Here is a 20,016-nt window from a genome sequence, read left to right on the forward strand (position 1 = left end):
CACCAAGATGTGGTGCTGTCAGGGTTCTGAACGGGAGCAAGATGGTATTTCCAATAGTTATTGGTAATAATTATTATTTTTCTGGTATTTGTTAAGCGCTTACTATGTGCCAGGTACTATACTAAGGACTACAAGGTCCTGCCAGTTCAGGGCCCCATAAGAAATGCAGTTGTGCCCTACACCTTCAGAGAGGCTTGAGTGGGGAGAGGCTGGCCCTGGAGATGTGGGAGGGCAAAACTGAAGTTTGATAAACGTCATGTCCCAAGATTTACCATGGGGCTCCAATGGCACCTTATCTTTCGGGCGAAGCCTCACAAAGCACATCCATTCATCCGCTTTCCCCACCCCCCACTCTCCCACAATCCAGAACTCCCAGAGCCTAAGCCAGGAAGGCCAGTGGGGCTCCTAGCACAACCAACCGGTCCTCTTCTGACCACACTGTCAGCAACCTCCACCCAGCCATGTGGAAATCAGAGCTGCGCCTTGCGTCAAGGTGGAACTCATTCTTCAGGAAGGTTCAGACCCAGTTTCTACATGACTGAACGGCCACCAGGAAGCAGGCTTCCAAGAGAGGGGCAGGATTGGCATGATCTCTGAAATGGGGTTACATGGCAGTTCAGGAATGGGGAGAGCACAGAGATGAGATAAGCTTTAAAAGTTGGCCTGTTTTTAAACTCCCTCTGGAAAGGGGATTAAACACGATGATTATTATCGGTTCAACTTGCCCACCCTTTACTGTCTGTGCGTGCGCATGCACACACTCTCACACACACACAACACACACACACACAACCCTAACTAAACAGAGGAACCTCTCAGTCCCAAACTCTACTACCTGGTTCCCCCCACCCACTTGCCATCCACCGCTGAAAAGAGGTATTTGGTCTGGCCCCGCAGAGCAGGCAGCAGGGAATGTGAAACAAATCAATGCTATTCACTGAGCGCTTGCTGGGCGCAGAGCGCTTGAGAGAGGATGATAGAGTAAACCTGGGTAAAATAGAGTAAGAAACAGAGAACACGTTTGGAACCTAATCACCTAACCATGAGGACACAAATCCCACGTCTGGTCCTGTGGTTCCAACCGGCTGCTACAACCGCAGCGGCAGTCAGGTGCGACTAGATGGAATCCAGCCAGGTTTCCCAGGTAGCCATAACCCCATTTGACTCAGCAGAGCTAAAGGATGTGGGAAAGGGGCAGAGGCTCAGGGATCTCTGCAGGCTAACATCCTTTGACTCCTGTACTACTTTTAAGCCATACTAAATGCATACAACCTAAAGAGAAACAGTGTGGTCTAATGGATAGAGCACAGAGCTAGGAGTTACAAGGACCTGGGTTCTAATCCTGGCTCTGCCACTTGTCTGCGGTGTGACCTTGGGCAAGTCACTTCACTTCTCTGGGCCTCAGTTAACTCATCTCTAAAGTGGGGATTAAGACTGGGAGCCTCGTGCGAGACGTAGGTGGTGTCCAACCTGATTAATTTATATCTACCCGATCGCTCAGTACAGTGCCTGACACAAAGCGCTTAACAAATACCTTCATTATTATTATTATTACCGGGTCAGATCCAGAATCACCAACTCCATGGGGAGCAAGGTGACCATTGCCCATTGTCCAATATCCTGACTTCAATAAAGGCCACAAGATGCTTAGAGAAATCAGGAGATAGCTTCCCTTCTAGACATCCATCCTAAAGGTCAGGGCCGTCCCATCTAATTTCCCAAACTCTCCCCCCCGCCCCCCCCCCCCCCGGCATCCCTAACTTTGTCTAGTAAGCCTTTACATATTGCTCGCCTACAAATTGAGCCAAACCCCTTTCAAACCGACTGATATTTTCTGCCTGCGTAACTTCCTGTGGTCATGAATCCATAAGCTTCCTACCCGCTGGGTGAAGAGGGTTTCCTTCTGTTTGTTTTGAAACTGCCACCTTCAAGCTTCATCGGGTGCCCTCTCGTCCTGGTGCTGTGGGATTTGGTGAACGATTCCGTGTTCGCTCCTGCCCGCTTCCTTCATGGGACAGGGGCCCTGAGGTTCCTTCATGGGACAGGGGACCTGAGATTCCTCCATGGGACAGGGGCCCTGAGATTCCTTCATGGGAAAGGGGCCCTAAGGTTCCTTCACGGGACAGGCGCCCCGAGATTCCTTCATGGGACAGGGGCCCTTAGTTTCCTCCATGGGACCGGAGCCCCGAGATTCCTCCATGGGATCGGGGCACTGAGATTCCTCCATGGGACGGGGCCCTGAGGTTCTTCCATGGGACAGGGGCCCCAAGATTCCTACATGGGACAGGGGCCCTGAGGTTCTTTCATGAGACAGGGACCCTGAATTTCTACCATGGGACAGGGGCCCTGAGATCCCTTCATGGGACAGTGGCCCCTGGGTTCCTCCAGGGGACGGGGGCCCTGAGATTCCTTCATGGGACGGGACCCCCAAGTTTCTTCCACGGGACTGCGGCCCTGTACAAATCGGCACTGAGATTCCCCCGTGGGACAGGGGCCCTGAGGTTCTTCCATGGGACGGGGGCCCTGAGGTTCTTCCATAGGACAGGGGTCTTCCCCCTCCTCCTGCTGAGATTCTTTCATGGGACAGTGCGCCCCGAGGTTCCTCCACGGGACAGGGGCCCTGAGATTCCTTCACGGAACAGGAGTCTCGAGATTTCTCCATGGGACAGGGACCCCAAGACTCTTCATGGGACAGGCGACCTGAGGTATCCTCCATTGGACAGGGACCCTGAGTTTCTTCCATGGATGGGGCAAGCGGACCCTGAGGTTCCTTCCTCCTCGGGGGTCCTGGAAGGGTCAGGGCCGGGGTTGGGGGTGAGGACCGGGGGGTGAGGGCTGCAGCCTCGGTGGGCTGGGGGGATGGGGAGAGAGCACAGTCCCCGGGTCAGGGTGCAGCACCTTCCAGGGGCTCTGTAGCCTCCGGTGACCCCGGAGGGCGGAGATGGAGTTGGGGGGCGCAGAGGGGGCGCGCAGCGGGGACCGCGCAAGGGGCCGCCTAAACTCCGCGGGCGTGCGCTCCGGCAGCTCCCTCCCGCCCTGCGCGCCGTCCCGCTCCTCCTCCTCCTCCTCCTCCTCCTCCTCCCTTTCCCCCTCCCTCTGCTGCTTTTCTTCCTCCTCCTCCTCCTCCTCCTCCTCCGGCCGCCCGCCTTCTCTTCCTCGTCCTCGCCGTCGTCCTCGCCCTTCTCCGCCGGAGCGCATCCATCCTCCGCTTCCCGACCCCGGCCCCGCGCAGGTAATCCCCTCCCGGGGCGGGGGGGATTGGGGGCTGGGCGGGGCGGGAGGCTGGGGATTGGGATTCCGGGCTCCCCTCCGCCCCCCGGGCCGGCAGCGGCCCGGCTCCATCTCCGCGGCTGTCCGCGCCCCGCGCCCCGCGCCCCGCGCCCCGCGCCCCGCGCCCGGCCGGGGAGTCCCTGGGCCGCCCGGCCCCCCGGCCCTAATAATAATCCCCTTGATAATGACGATGGTACTTGTTAAGCGCTCACTAGGTGCCAAGCACCGCTCTACGCGCTGCCCATCTCCGCCCCCCTTAGGCGGCCGTGGCAGGTTTCCGTCCCCGGCCGGTGGGATCCCCCACCCCCCACCCCCGGTACTGCCGCTCCTCCTCCTTAGCCCTACACCTGCCGCTCAGCCCTCCGCTTAGCATCCCGGGGACACCGCACACAGCACACTGGCCACGGCACCCAGAACACAGCACCCAGCACCCAGGACACAGCACACAGAACACGGGACACAGCATCCAAGACACGGGACACAGCGCACCGGACACCGCATCCGAGACGCAGGACGCAGCACCCAAGACACGGGACACAGAACACGGGACATAGCACACAGGACAGAGGACACAGCACACAGGACCCAGGACACTGAACACAGGACATAGCATCCAGAACACAGGACACAGCACCCAATATACAGAACACAGGACACCGCATCCAGGACACAGACACGGGACACAGGACACAGGCCATAGCATCCAGGTCATAGAACACAGGACACCGCACCCAATAGACAGAACACAGGACACCACATCCAGGACACAGGACACAGGACACAGGCCATAGCATCCAGGACACAGAACACAGGACACAGCACCCAATATACAGGACACGGGACACGGCACACAGAATATAGGACACAGGACATAGCATCCAGGACACAGAAAACAGGACGCAGCACCCAATATACGGGACACAGAACACGGGACGCAGGACACAGCACATAGCCTGGCCAACAAAGGACCAGTCCACTCATTTAGTCCATCCACCTGCCTCTGGACCGGACTGGTCCTCTCTCGACCCAAATAATGATATCTGTTAAGCTCTTACTATGTGCCAAGCACTGTTCTAAACGCTGGAGCAGTGTTCTAAGTGCTGGAACCCAAACATGGCATGGAGGATGGGGGGGGGGGGGAGAGTAAATGGGTGAGAAGTAGCGTGGCTTAGTTGGAAAGGGCACGAGCTTGGGATTCAGAGGATGAGAGTTCTGATCCTGACTCCTCCATTTGTCTGCTGTGTGACCTTGGGCAAGCCGCTTCACTTCTCTGGGCCTCAGTTACCTCATCCGCAAAATGAGGATTAAGACTGGGAGCCCCACGTGGGACAACCTTGTATCATCACGATGGTATTCGTTAAGCGCTAATTATGTGCCAGGCACTGTTGTTTCTGCCCCAGCACTTAGAACAGTGCTTGGCATATAGTAAGCGCTTAACAAATACCATTTACTATTACCATTACAATTATTATTATTATTACATTCCATTCCATTTATGAAAGCCCTCCAGAGAAGGCGTTTCTACCATTTCCCTCAATCATTCATCCCCTCCTGTCACTGACAGACTCTTACCCAAAAGTTCTTTTTTTCAGTACTCAATATTTGTCAAGCACTGTTCTAAGTACTGGGGTAGATATAAGTTAATCGGGTCGGACAGAGCCCCTGTCCCTCATGGGGCTCACAGTCTATATAGGAGGGAGAATCGATATTTAATCCCCATTTTACAGAGGAAGAAACTAAGGCATAGAGAAATGAAGTGACTCACCCAAGGCCACCCAGCAGGCAACTGGTGGAGCGAGATTAGAATACAGGTCCTCTGCTCTCTGAATTCTAGTATGGCTTTGTAGTTCATTTGGTAATATGTTCAATCAGAAATAAACTAAACCAAGAGAGAAGGCTGTGCTCTAGGAATTTTGTTATTGGTTGTAAAATATAATATGATTTTTTATGTACTTATGTATTTGTGCTAAAGCACATGGATCTCTGACCTCTTAGCATTTGATATTTGCCCCACCATCAACCCCACAGCATTTATGTACATATATTTAAACTATAAGTTATAAATTATATTCATGTCTGTCTCCCTCTCTAGACTGTAAGCTCCATGTGTGTAGGAAATATGTCCGTCAACTCTGTTGTACTCTGTTGTGCAGTGCTCTGTACATAGTAAGCACTCAATAAATGCCATTAATTGCTACGATCTCACTTAGCCTCTGTTCATTCTTAAAAGTAGGTAAAGGACAGGAGTTACTCTCTCCAGTGTACAGAAGGGGAAACTGAGTCATAGAAAATGTCACATTTCAGGAGTAGTAATAATAGTATTTATTAAGCATCATCATCAATGGCATTTATTGAGTACTTACCGTGTGCAGAGCACTGTATTAGGAACTGAGTGAGAATACACGGATGGGAATTACACCCAATCCCTGTCCCTTCAGAGGGTCAAACTAGGACTAGAACACAGGCCTCGAGACTCCTGTGTCTTGCAAATTGTGGGGGTCTGGCAGAGGGAGAATAGAACCTCTTCACTGCCTTGGCCCTGCCCACTCCCAGGTTTAAAAACCCCAGGACTTATAGAAAGGGGAATGGGGGAAGGGGGAAGGGGGCCCATTCCTCCCTCCCCCCACCCCAGGAAGGGGAAGGGCCACCTATTGTTCCTGCTGGGCAGACTGTGAAGAACGAATGGTGCAGTCTCCTCTGCCTTCTTTTCTTCTCTCCTCGCCTCCCCTCCTCTCCCCTGCAGCCGAAATTCCTGGAAAGCTGCTGCACTACAAGGGTGAAGTCTGCTTGCTGGTGAGGCCCGTGCAAGGAGGGCCGTTGAACGCTGTCTAGGAAGCATCCGTGAGAAGGATGATGACATAGGGAGAGTGGGGAACTGTTGAACAGCCCAAGTCCTTTCAACCCATTTTTGTCCACTTGTTCAGCTGAAATCCCGGGCACTAACCTCCACAAGGGACCTTGCAGTAGCTAATTGTCCTTTCCCCCAGCCTCTTTGGCTGGAATTCCTGGGGTTTATCCAGAGACCCTGAGCTAAAGGGCCTGAAGCATTCTTAAGGGTGTAAGGGTGCCCAGGATTGTGAATTCTTCATTCCTATGGGGATTTGTTTTTAGTAATACACCTCTTCCCCTTCTCCTCTTTCCTCTGGCCCTTTAGAAAATAAAAATAGATTATTCCTTTTGCAGAGGAATAATAATAATAATTGCAGTATTTTTCAAGTGCTTCTTTTGTGCTAGGCACTGAACCAAGCACTGGGGTGGATACAGGTAATTTGGTTTGGACACAGTCCCTATCCCACATGGGGATCTCGATCTTAATTCCCATTTTACAGATGAGGGAATTGAGGCACAGAGAAGTGAAGTGACTCACCCAAGGTCACACAGCAGACAAGTGGTGGAGGCAGGGTTAGAACCCGAATCCTTCGGACTGCCAGGCCCGTGCTCTACCCACTAGGCCATGCTGCTTCCCAATAATAACGAGGCCTAAGCCAAGAGGGAACACTTGCTGATCTCTTTGCAGCAGAGGCTATGCCTTAGGGGTTATAGTGATAGCAGTGCTAGGAATGGATCAGGGGAAGGCATTGAAGCAGTGTGGCCTAGTGGAAAGAGCATGCGCCTAGGAGTTAGAGGACCTGGGTTCTAATTCTGGCTCTGACGATTGCTTGCTGAGAGATCTTGGGCAAGTCGCTTAACATCTCTGTGCCTGTTTCGCCATCTGTAAAATGGGGGTTCTATACCTGTTCTCCCTCTTACTTAGACTGAGAGCCCCATATGGGACAGGGACTGTGTCTGACTTGATTGATTTGCATCTACCCCAGCACTTAAAACAGAGTTTGACACATAGGAAGCACTAGTCAAATACCATAAAAGAAAAATGAATTACACAGATGTCGGCTCCTTAGTTATTTCCCAGAAACCCGTATATCATCTTCTTTCCTGCTCTCTTTGGTAGGGATGGGGTAATTCTGTATTAGGGGTCAGGTGGCAGTTGTCCCCACTGGAGCCTCTCCAGTCCCTTCCAATCACTACTGATCCCCACAGATGCAGTCTGATAAGCCTCCAAGCCAGACCTCTACCTTTCCGCAGGAACAGCAGCAACATTTATTGAGCACCTAGACTGTCCAGAGAGCTGTCCTTGACACTTGGAAACATGCAGTTGACCTAAATGTCACAGTCCCTAACCTTATGGAGCTTTCTATTGAAAGGGGGAGAAAAAAATTGCCAAATGATCATAGGTAGCAAAGGCACAAATTCAAATTTAAAAAACTCCACAGTAAGCAATTAAATAATAAGCAACTAATAATAATAATGGCACTTGTTAAATGCTTATTGTGCATCAAGCATTGTTCTAACAGCTGCGATAGATGTCTATCAGGTCAGACACAAGCCCTGTCCCACATGGACTTGCAGTTCAAGTAGGAGGGAGACCAGATTGAATTGAATTGAATCCCCATTTTACAGTTGAGGAAACTGAGACACAGAGAAGTTAACTGACTTGCCCAAGGACATACAACAGGCAAGTGGCAGAGCTGAGATTAGAACTCAGGTTCTCGGATTTCCAGGTCCATGACCCTTTCCTTAGGCCACGCTGCTGCCTTAATGTATAGTAAGTATTAAAGTGTTTGGCATTTCTAGAAAGTTGAGGGGGTAGTCAGGGAATTCCTCTTAGAGTTGGCAGCTTCTTACGAGAGCTCTGAAGGAAGGAGGGAACTTGTTTTTGAAGCTGAATGGGGCAGCAACTTCGGGCAGAGGAAAAGTTGGGAGTTCCTTAGACTTTGTAAGCCCCCTGAGGGACAAGGACTGTATCCGATCTGATTATTTTGTATCTCCCCCTGCGCTTAGTCCAGGACTTGGCCCAGGGTAAGCGCCTAAAAAATACCACAGTTATTAGCCACAGGAAGGAGAGTCGTTAGCCAAACCCAGTTAGAAGGTTAATTAGGGAGGAGAGAAGAGCAGGTGATGAAGCAGGAGAAGAGGATGGGAGATAGGCAGTAAACCACTGATGAGAACCTTGAAGCCAATGATTTGGAGTTTTCATTTCATGTGAGAAGTGGATATCTGTTGGCAATTTTTGAAGAGGGAAGTGATGTGTCTGCCCTTGGTTGAAGTCTGTTGCCTGAGGGCCTGAGCTGACAACTTTATCAAGACCTCTTCGTTATAGGAGTCCAAAGACCTAACACTAAAAGTGAAATCCAGCTGAAGTAGAACAAACACATGTCACTTATGCGGCCTTATGACTCTCACTGTGTGACAGGCATCCAGTAGGAAGGCAGTGGGGCCTACTGGATAGAGCACGAGCCTGGAAGTCAGAAGGACCTGGGTTCTAATCCTGACTCTGCCACTTGTCTGCTGCAGCATGACCCTGAGCAAGTCACTAAACTTCTCTGGGCCTCAGTTACCTCAACTGTAAAATGGGGATTAAGACTTGTGAAGCCTATGTGGGGCAGAGACTGTGGACAAACTGATTATCTTATATCTATGCCAGCAGTTAGAACAGTAGTTCATATGTAGTATACACTTAAATACCATCAGCAGCAGTGGGACCTAGTGGATAGAGCACAGGACCAGAAGTCGGGAGACCTGGGTTCTAATCCCTGCTCTGCCACTTACCTGATGTGTGACCTTGGGCAAGTCACTTACCTTCTCTGGACCTCAATTTCCTCATTTGTAAAATGAAGATTAAGTACCTCATCATCTTCTTGGGACTGCGAGCTCCAATTATCTGAACTGATTGTCTTGAATCTACCCCAGGATTTTACATAGTGCTTGGCAAATAATAAATTCTTAAAAAATACCAAAATTAGTATTATTAATATTATTATTAAACTAGACAAGTAACAGTGAGTGTTCAAGAATGCTACGCCAGTGTTTACAATGTCTGCTGCTCAAAGGAATTTTTACAGAAAGGACAGTAAAATAATAATAATTATAGTATTTGTTAACCGCTTACTATGTGCCAGGCACTGTACTAAGCACCGGAACAACGTGTCCCCAGTGAAACCTACACTAGGAGTACTCTTCCCTGGGCACTCTCCTCATGTGATTTACATTGACACTCTTCAATCAATAGTATTGAGTGCTTAGTCTGTGCAGAGCACTGTAATATGCACTCGGGAGAGAACAATAGTTTATTGACCTTTTCCCTGCTCTCAAGGAGATTACGATCTTGAAACTCACAGTGCCTCAATTCCTCAGACTCCCAGCTTTGCATCTCAAGGAACTAAAGGAGAAGCATCCTGGCCTACCGGATACCAGTCAAAAGGACCTGGGTTCTAATCCCGGATCCACCACTTGTCTGCTCTATAACTTTGCGCAAGTCACTTAGTGTCTCTGTGCCTCAGTTAACTAATCTGCACAGTGGGGATTAGGACTCTGAGCCCAACGTGGGACAGGGACTGTGTCCAACCTGATTAGCTTGCATCTACCCGAGCACTTAGTAGAGTGCCTGGCACATAGGAAGTGCTTGACAAATGTCTTTTAAAAAAAAGGAACTAGAGGGAGGGCAGTATTCGTTGAGGGCGTTATTCTCTGTAGAGTTTCCTCCCTGTTCTGATGTGACAAATCCAGCTTACTGACCTTGAGGGTTCAGGGTAAGACCTGTCTTTCTGGTCTGGCATTTTCTAGTAGAAAAACCTGGGCTTTTTTAAGGACCATTTTGATTTCTAGTTCATTTAAATGTGTCGTCGTTTGGACAGATGTCGGGAACCTAAAGGATGATTCTGAATCAGTGAAGTACTGTTATCCACAAAATCAAATGAGCCCCAGAGTCTAGAGCTTAATGAAGTTACCTCACCAGGTGGTTTTTACTGGCTGGGCTGAGGAAACAAAACTTTCTCTCAAAAGTAGGATTTAAAGATTGGAACTGGCCAAGGCTCCTGATAAACATTCAAGTCGGCCTTAGCAACTCAAGTGGAGCTTATCTGGATCAGCCCTTGCATCACTGTCAAGCATATTTGTCCTCTTGCAACAGTGAAGTCATGAACAGTACACATCTTAAACAGTCCAACTTTCATTCTCCACATATTTGGGAGGGAGGAAACATTACAGGATCTCCCAAACGAAACCTCAGAGGTAGTATGAGAGAAGGTGTCGGGCAGCTGCCCCGTTGCCTGACCTGATCTGGAGATTGCTCAGGGTTGGACAAGCCCCCTCCCTTCTTTTTTAATGGTATTTTTTAAATGCTTACTTTGTGTCAAGCACTGTACCAAGCACCGGGATAGATACAAGCTAATCGGGTCGGACACAGTCTATGGCCAAGGCGCTCACCGCCTTAATGTCCATTTTACAGATGAGGAAACTGAGGCACGGGGAAGTTAAGTGACTTGTCCAAGGTCACACGGTGGACAAGTGGCAAAACCAGGATTAGAACCCAGGTCCTCTGACTCCCAGACCCATGCCCTATCCACTAGATCACACTGCTTCTCACCCCCAAGAGTCAATCCCGCCTCTTAGGAAACTTTCAGATTTCTGAAAGATGCCAGAACCGGGCTGGCCTTCAGGGGATGGGAGAACAAGGCAAAAGTTCCTCGGGGCTTTCACCCCACACCGTTCACCTCGCTGGGGGATGAAGGGAAAGAAGGGGAGGCAGTGTGGAAAGAGCACAGGTCTGAGCGACACGAGACCTGAGTTCTAATTCCAGTTCTTCCCCTGGTAAGCTGGGTGACTTTGGGCAAGACATTAAACCTCTCCATTGCTTTGGTTTCCCTATCTGTAAAATAAGGATGAAATCCTTGCTGTCTCTCCTTAATAAATTGTGAATCTCATGGGGGACAGAGACTGCTTCTGATCTAATTATCTCTTATCTACTCCAGGTCTTAGCACATAGTAAGTGTTTGGTAGAGACCTCCATAAGGCAGTCTTAGTCGATCAATTAGTGGTATTTATTGAGCACTTACGGTGTGCAGAAGACTGTACTAACTGCTTGGGAGAGTACAATACAGCACAGTTGATAGACCCAATCCTTGCCGCCAAGTGGCCAAGTGGAAAGAGCACGAGACTGGGAGTCAGAAGACCTGGGTTCTAATCCTGCCTCTGCCACTTGTCTGCTGGGTGACCTTGGACAGGTCACTTAACTTCTCTGTGCCTCAGTTATCTCATCTGTAAAATGGGGATTAACACCAGGAGGCCCGAGTAGCACACTGACTGTGTCCAACCTGATTAGCTTGTAACTACTCCAGCACTTAGTACAGTGCCCTGCACCTAACAATAATGATAATAATAATAATGGTATTTGTTAGGCGCTTACTGCGTGCCAGGCACTGTACTAAGCGCAACCTGATTTTCTCTTATCCACTCCAGCACTTAGTACAGTGCTCTGCACCTAACAATAATGATAAAAATAATAATAATAATGGCATCTGTTAGGGGCTGACTGCGTGCCAGCCACTGTACTAAGCGCTGGAGTGGATAAGAGAAGCAGCGTGGCTCAGTGGAAAGAGCCCGGGCTTGGGAGTCGGAGGTCATGGGATCGAATCCCGGCTCTGCCACCTGTCAGCTTTGTGACTGTGGACAAGTCACAACTTCTCTGTGCCTCAGTGACCTCATCTGCAAAATGGGGATTAACTGTGAGCCTCACGTAGGACAACCTGATGACCCTGTATCTCCCCCAGAGTTTAGAACAGTGCTCTGCACATAGTAAGCGCTTAACAAATACCGACATTATTATTATTTTATTATTATTATTAACAAATACCAACATTATTATATTATCTTGATTCTATTCAGTTGCCATTGTTTTTACGAGATGTTCTTCCCCTTGACTCCATTTATTGCCATTGTTCTCGTCTGTCCGTCTCCCCCGATTAGACTGTAAACCCGTCAAACTGCAGGGACCGTCTCTATCTGTTGCCGACTTGTTCATTCCAAGCGCTTAGTACGGTGCTCTGCACATAGTAAGCGCTCGATAAATACTATTGAATGAATGAATGAATATTATTAAGAGGAAATCCGGTTGGCCACGTTGGGCTCACATTCACAATCCCTATTTGAGAGGTCAAACAGCAGACAAGTGGTGGACATATGGCAAGCACTCAATAAATTCCGCCGCTAGACTGTTTAACACGTACTAATTGTTTTAAAAAAGGCTGTTACAGAGAGGGAGGTGGGCCCTGGCAAGGCTTAATATCTTTTCCGACCTGAAGGGGGACCCACTGTCCCTTTCTTCTAACTGCCCTCTCCCTGTCTGCTATCTGACTCCTCTTCTGTGGGTTGGCCTTTGGGCTGTTTTTGGCAGATTAGAGAGTGCCTCACCATGCACTGCGCAGGATTACACTCCTGGAAAGAGACCAGCTGGGTCTGACACTAATTGTCATCATCATCAGTGATATTTATTGAGCACTTACTGTGTGCACAGCACAGAGCACTAAGCGCTCGGGAGAATACAGAACAACAGAATTGGAAGACACATTCCCTGTCCACAATGATTTTTTACATTGGTATTTGTTCAGCTCTTACTATGTGCCAGGCACTGTACTGAGTGCTGGGGTTAATAATAATAATTATGGTATTTGTTAAGTGCTTATTATGTGTCAGGCGCTGTACTAAGTGCTGGGCTTAATAATAATAATAATTATGGTATCGGTTAAGCGCTTACTATGTGCCAAGCACTGTTCTAAGTGCTGGGGTAGATACAAGGTAAGCAGGTTGTCCCACGTGGGGTTCAGTCTTAATCCCCATTTTATAGATGAGGTTACTGAGGCACAGAGAAGCCAAGTGACTTGCCCAAAGTCACACAGCTGACAAGTGGCAGAGCCAGGATTAGAACCCACGACTTCTGACTCCCAAGCCCACGCTCTTTCCACTAAGCCACTCTGCTTCTCAGCAGGGGTTTGTATGAGCTAACCCAGTTGGACACAGATCATGTCCCACATGGGGCTCACATTATTATTAATACTCATTTTACAGATGAGGGAACTGAGGTACAAAGAAATAAAGTGACTTGCCCAACATCACAAAGGCAGACAACTGGTGGCACTAGGATTAGAACCCAGATCCTGGAATATAAATCTCAGGATTTTGGGCTAGGGTTGAAGATTTCCCGGTTTTCTGTAGGGAGTGAGTCTTTGAGTACAGCTTCTTCAAGCATGAGAGAAACCTGGCTATAATCCCACTCTCTCCACCCCACACCAGAAGAGGGCAAACCCAAGTCGGTGTCATTTTAGTTCTAGGTGCAGCTTAAGGAAGCCGCATGACCCACTAGAAATAGTGGTCTAGTACCACTAGACCACTAGACCACTAGGACCACTAGAAATAGTGGTCCCCCCTTTACCTCTCCGCAGCTAAAGCCTCATTTTCCCCTTTTCCCTCTGCTCCTCCACCTCTCCCTTCCCATCCCCACAGCACTGTACTCGTCCGCTCAACTGTATATATTTTCGTTACCCTATTTATTTTGTTAATGAATTGTACATCGCCTTGATTCTATTTAGTTGCCATTGTTTTTACAAGATGTTCTTCCCCTTGACGCTGTTTATTGCCATTGTTCTTGTCTGTCCATCTCCCCCGACTAGACCGTAAGCCCATCAAACGGCAGGGACTGTATCTGTTGCTGACTTGTTCATCCCAAGCGCTTGGTACAGTGCTCTGCACATAGTAAGCGCTCAATAAATACTATTGAATGAATAGAAATAGCATAAGTCTGAGAGTCAGAGGACCTGGTTCAAATCCTAGCTGTGCCTCTTTAATCAATAAATCACTGATATTTACTGATCACTCACTTCGTGCAGAGCACAGTCCTAAGCAATAAGGAGACTATGATACAAAGGACTAGATACCTGCTAACAAGGACTTTAGGCATTAAAATCAATTACAGACAGATGATATGTTCATAATGGCTGGCAGAGAGGAGGATATCAAAGTGCTTAAGGGGAACAGACCTAAGAGCTTAGGAAACTCAGAAGGGAGGGCTTAGGTGGGGAAGGTCTCTTGGCTGAGATGTGATTTTAGTAGGGCGTTGAAGATGGGGAGAGTGGAAGGGGTTACGGTTAGAGTTAGTGTTGCTTCTACTGATTTCTGAGAATGGATTTAAATATTTTCAAACAGGGTTAGAGATGACTGATGGGGATATATGACTTAAGGTGCTGGAAATGAATTGTGAAAGATATGTTGGAGGAGGAGGGATTTCAGGATCTGGGTAAGGTGAAGCTGGCAAGAAAGATGAGATCCAGATACAGTGAACAGGTTGGTGTTAGAGGAGTCAAGCGTGTGGGTTGGATTGCCTGCTATGTGTTCTTGACCAAGTCACTTAATTTCCCTGGGCCTCTGTTTCCGTCTTTGTAAAATGGGAATTAAATACCTATTCCTCCTCTACCATAGAATGTGGGCATCATGTGGGACAAGGACTGCTCAATCTGATTATCTTGTACCAGCATTTAGTACAGTGCTTGGCCCATAGTAAACATTTAACAAACACCACCATTATTATTATCATTGTTATTATTACTGAAATACAAGAAGTTCACCAGGGAAAAAACTGGGAATGGAATGCTGCCCCTGGATCATAGGGTACCCAGAGTCAAAGATCAGTCTCTAAATATGTAGTAATAGTGGATTTTATTGAATGCTCATTTGGTACAAGGCACCCTATACTAAACCCTCTAGAAGTACAAAACAGAGAAGTGGCGCATTCTCTCCAGACAAGGCACTGGAGAGATAGACAATAAAATATTTACAAACTGTTTTCAAGATGAATCATTGAATGTGCAACTGAATAAAAATAATAATAATTGTGGTATTTGTCCAGGGCCAAACTATTCTAAACACTGGGGTAGATACGAATTTAACAGGTTGAATACAGTTCCTGTTCCATAAGGGGGTCACAGTCTAAGTAGGAAGGAGAGCAGGTATTAAGTCTCCATTTTACAGATGAGGAAATGGAGACAGTTGAAGGCACAGAGAAGTTCATTTTTTGGGTGTTTTTTCTTTAACTGGTATTTGTCAAACACTATGTGCCAGGCACTGTACCAAGCACTGGGGTAGATATAAGCTAATCAAGTTCATGTCCCACATGGGGCTCACAGTCTTAATCCCCATTTTATAGATGAGGCAAATGAGGCACAGAAAAGTTAAGTGACTTGCCAATTCACACAGCAGGCAGGTGATGGAGCTGGGATTGAAACCTGAATTCCCTCATTTCCAGGCCTATGCTCTTTCCACTAAATCATGTTGCTTCCACTGATTTCTGAGAATGGATTTAAATATTTTCAAACAGGGCTAGAGATGGATGTTTAGGGTATATGACTTAGGGTGCTGGGAATTAATTGGGGAAGACATGTTGGAGGAGGAGGAATTTCAGGAAAGTCTAATGTGGGGAGAGCTGTGGTTTGACAGATTTGGGGTTGGGTGGAGGGAGTTCTCATTTGAGGGATCACTGTGAGTGAGGGGATGCAGATGAGACAATAAAGGTACATCTCCTCCAAGAGTTCTTCCCTCACTAAGCCCTAGTTTCCTTTCCTCCCACTCCTTCCTACTTTGCCCTTGAACTTGGATCTGTTCCCTTTTTTCATCCCTCCATCAGCCCGACTGCACTTAGGTACACATCTGCAGTTTATTTATATTAAATATCTGTCTTCCCTCCCTGGACTGTAAACTCATTGTGGGCAGGAAACAAATATACCACTTCTGTTATGTTGTCATACTGTTCTCTCCCAAGTGCTTAGTACAGCGCTCTGCACACAGTAAGCACTCAATAAATATGATTGATTGATGGATTGGACAGACAAGAGCAAGGTACAACTTGAGGAAAGATCCAAACCCAGGAAGCTGCACATACCTGGGATTCTCTGGAATCCAAGGGTTTTCATTGGTCTTTCCTGCTTTTTCCCATTTTCAGTTGTTTCCAAACTTTGACTGTGCCTCACCCTGGTTCTTCTGGTTCTCCTTTTACCTCTCTGACCATTCTTTCTCTATCTCTTATATTGACTTCTATTTTCATCTCTCATATCCAATCTGGAGTTTGTCCAGAAAGGCTCTGTTCTGGGTCCTTTCCTCTTGGCTCTGTGTACTCATTCTCTCCGGGAACTAACTCACCTAAATTTAGCTAGCAACTCCATGTGAATAACTACAACAGATACATCCCTCCAGCCCCAACCTCTCGACTAATATACAATTGTGTATGTCCTCTTTCCTTTAGTGACAACTCTTCTCGGACTTCAAACTCAAAAGTATAGAACGACTTCTCATCTTCCCTCCTAAATCATCATCTATTCCTCCTCCAAACTTCCCCATTTCTGTCCCAGAATACTTCGGTCTTGAATCCTCACTCTTGCTCCAGTTTTTCTTCCACAATATTTCCCAAATCTGCTCCTTCCTCTTCACCAAACAGCTTACCTCCCTGGTCCTAACACTTGTTATATCCAGCCTCTTTTACCTTTCGTCAGTCAATCTATCTTCTCCTCCAAGAGGCCCAACTAAGCCCTCCTTTTCCTTTCTCCCACTTCCTTCTGAGTCTCCCTGACCTACCCCTCCCAGCCCCACCGCACTTATGTAAATACTTCTAATTTTATTTATTTATATTAATGTCTATCTACTCCTCTAGACTATAATCTCATTATGGGCAGGGAATGTGTCTGTTATTTTGTTATAGTGTCTTCTCCCAAGAGCTTAGTACAGTGCTCTGCACACAGTAAGCACTCAGTAAATGCAGTTGACTAAATCAATCAATAAATCATTTATTGAGCACTTACTATGTGCAGAACACTTTACTAAGTGCTTGTCTACATTATTCATGGCTGCGTGGATTATTTTCCTAAGGCACCAGTCAGCCAAGCAATAGTATTTATTAAGTGTTTATTCTGGACAGGAGGAGGGAATTCAAGCAGAGGAAAGGTGGAGAGTAAGAGGTCAGTGGAGAGAGAGACAAAAACAAAGTCCACTGAGTAGGTTGGTTTGAGAAGATTGAAGCATGTGAGCTGGGGTATAGTGGGAGAGGAGCAGGGTCAAGTAGGTGAGAGAGAAATGTTTAAATGCCTTAAAGTCATTGGTCAGGACTTTCTGCTTAATGCACAGAGGAATGGGCAAAGACTGAAAGTTTTTTAGATGTGTACAAAACGATGTTTTAGACAAGTTATTTTTTATGATGTTCCCTAAGCATTTACTATGGGCCAGGCACTGTACTAAGTACTGGGGTAGATACAAGCTAATCAGGTTGGACACAGTCCCTGTCCCACATAGGGCTCACAGTCTTTAATCCACATTTTACTGATGAGGTAACTGAGGCACAGAGAAGAGAAGTGACTTGCCTAAAGTCACACGGCAGGCAAGTGGTGGAGCCGGGATTAGAACCCGCGGCCTCTGGCTCCCAGGGCCATGCTCTTGCCCACACTGCTTCTCTACGATCTGGGCAACAGAGTGAAGTATGCATTGGAGATGGGGGGAGACTAGAGGCCTGGAGGTCTTTGGGAAGGCTAAAGTAGAGGTCAAGTGTTTGGACCAGAGTGGTGGAAGTTTGTGTGGAGAGGAAGGGGTGGATTCCGAAGATGCCGAGGAAGAACGGACAGGACTTTGTGGGTGAACATGGGGGGTTGAAAGAGAGTGGAGAGGGATTGTGTCAATCAGTGAGAAGCAGCGTGGCTTGATGGATAGAGCATGCCATGGGCCTGGGAGTCAGAATAATAATAATATTAATGGTATTTGCTAAGCACTTACTATGGGCCAGGCACAGTTCTAAGCACTGGGGTAGATACAAGATAGTCGAATTAGACACAGTCCCTGTTCCACACAGGGCTCATAGTCTAAATTTCCATTTTACACATGCGGGAAATGAGGCACAGAGAAGTTAAGTGACTTGCCCAAGGTCACACAGCAGACAAGTGGTGGAGCCAGATTTAGAACCCATGACCTATGGCTCCCAGGTCTATGCTCTATCCACTAAGCCACGCGGACCTTGGGGAATAGATGGGGATCCATTAGAACTCCTAACCAGGATTTGCTAGAAATCCCCATAGAAGGTAATTCTTCTTTGTTGGTTTTCCAAAGTGAAGAGAAAATAGCCCTGGTTTCAGAAATGCTGGGTAGGTTTAAAGTTTGGAAACCCAGGCCCCAGAAAACACCCCAAGCATTATTAATTGGCATATAGAACAAATGAAAAATTCAAGTCAAGTTCACAGGTCAGATTCCTTAGTGCACCCTAGCCTTTGCTTCCTGGATCCTCATGAACAAATAGTCCTTAAATCTTCTCATTCTTACCGGAACTACAGCCCACTACAGCCTGCCTCAGCCCACTCCGGCTCCTCTTCTCTCACGGGAATGATCCACTGCCTCTCTTCGCTCCACACCTTTTTGCTTATTAGTTACACTAATGAAAATAATATTTGCAAAGTGAAGACTTTGTGCCAAGCCTGTACTAAGCCCCTGAGAGAATACAGGATAATCAGACACAGTCGCTATTCCACAAAGGGTTCACAGTCTAAGGCGGAGAAAGAAGAGTTAAAGAAACTGAGGCATAGAGAAGTTAAATGACTTGTCCAAGGTCACTCAGCAGGCAAGTGACAGAACTGAGATGAGAATCCGGGCCTCCCAGCCCTGGGCTGTTTCCTGGAGGCCACACAGTTTCTGCCTGGAGATAAAATAATCTGAGAGTAGGGGTGGCCACATAATCATACGGCTCCCTTCTAGTTCGGTATTGTTTTAATTGTAAGATGGCTGTGTCCAAGGAAAGATTGGAGACAAGAGATCAAAAATTTGCTCAGTGGTATGAAGGGAGTCACTGACCACCCTGGCTCCCTGTGGTCCTGCAGAGTGGTGGATACATGGCCTTCAGTACTCTTGGGAAAGTTCTTTTTTTTAAAAAGAAAAAGAGTATTTGTTAAACACTTTCTATGTGCCAGGCAATGTATTAAACACTGGGGTACAGATGACCTAAACAGTTGGACACAATCACAGCTCACAGTCTTAGTCCGTATTATACAGGTGAGGTGAACGAGGCAAAGAAGTGTAGTGGCTTGGCCAAAGTCACGTAGCAGACAAGTGGCAGAGTCAGGATTAGAACACAGGTCCTTCTGACTCCCAGGCCCATACTCTATCCACTAAGTTATGCTGCTTCCATATTTAGGAAAAACGAGGGGCCAGGTCAGAAGGTCAAGTTCAGAAAGGTCGCTAGGGGGATCATTTCACCTGGGAACAAACGATTTTGTTTTCCCCACAAAAGGCCTTGTATTCGGTTTCTATTTCAACAAATGATGTTATTCCTCAAATAAATAATGTCTCCTTCTATGTTATTTGTTTCCTTGGGATCCTCACAATCCTTTTGAGAAACATTAGCGGGAAGGGGGGGGTGGAAGATGGATAATGGAAAGTTTTTCTCCGGACACTGCTCTTTAGCACTTGTTTTACCATGCAGTCAAGTGTAAAGTTTCTTATTTTAGCTTTGTTGGTTAACCACTCTGGCCCTCTTTTGTAAGAATAGATTTTAATCTCCCCAACAAAAGGTGCAAGTCCAGAAAAAAACTCTCTAAATATCACGGGGTTCTCTGGGCTTTGTTCCTGGATGCATCTTTTCCCCAGATGGCCGTGGTCTTCATCGGGCTCCTCACTGAGGCCAGGAATTCCTTTTCTTGCTCTGCCCCTCAAATAGATTGTTTCCCCAAAAGGATTGAGAAATCCAGAACTGAGGAAGAAATGGCTTAAGGCCAGTCCAATTCTAGTTCGGAGAGGATTTCCATCACTTTCAGACAGGCTTCCAAAGTGTTCTGTAGTGTCATATCCCTGCGGGTCTCTCCCAAGCCTTTGGAAATCCAGACCAAGCATCGGGTTGAA

At 47.5% G+C, this 20,016-nt stretch overlaps 1 protein-coding gene across 2 annotated transcripts in view; it reads left to right on the plus strand.

Moving 5' to 3' along the window:
- The first annotated feature begins 3,145 nt into the window (after positions 1 to 3,145).
- SCNN1B (sodium channel epithelial 1 subunit beta) overlaps positions 3,146 to 20,016 on the plus strand; it is a 67,987-nt gene continuing 51,116 nt past the window's right edge. For both annotated transcript variants that reach the window (XM_029049743.1, XM_029049752.1), the window contains exon 1: positions 3,146 to 3,232. The gene's annotated coding sequence lies outside the window, so the exon portion shown is untranslated. The remainder of the gene's footprint in view (positions 3,233 to 20,016) is intronic.

Source organism: Ornithorhynchus anatinus, chromosome 2 (genome assembly GCF_004115215.2).
Source record: "Ornithorhynchus anatinus isolate Pmale09 chromosome 2, mOrnAna1.pri.v4, whole genome shotgun sequence".
NCBI lineage: Eukaryota > Metazoa > Chordata > Mammalia > Monotremata > Ornithorhynchidae > Ornithorhynchus > Ornithorhynchus anatinus.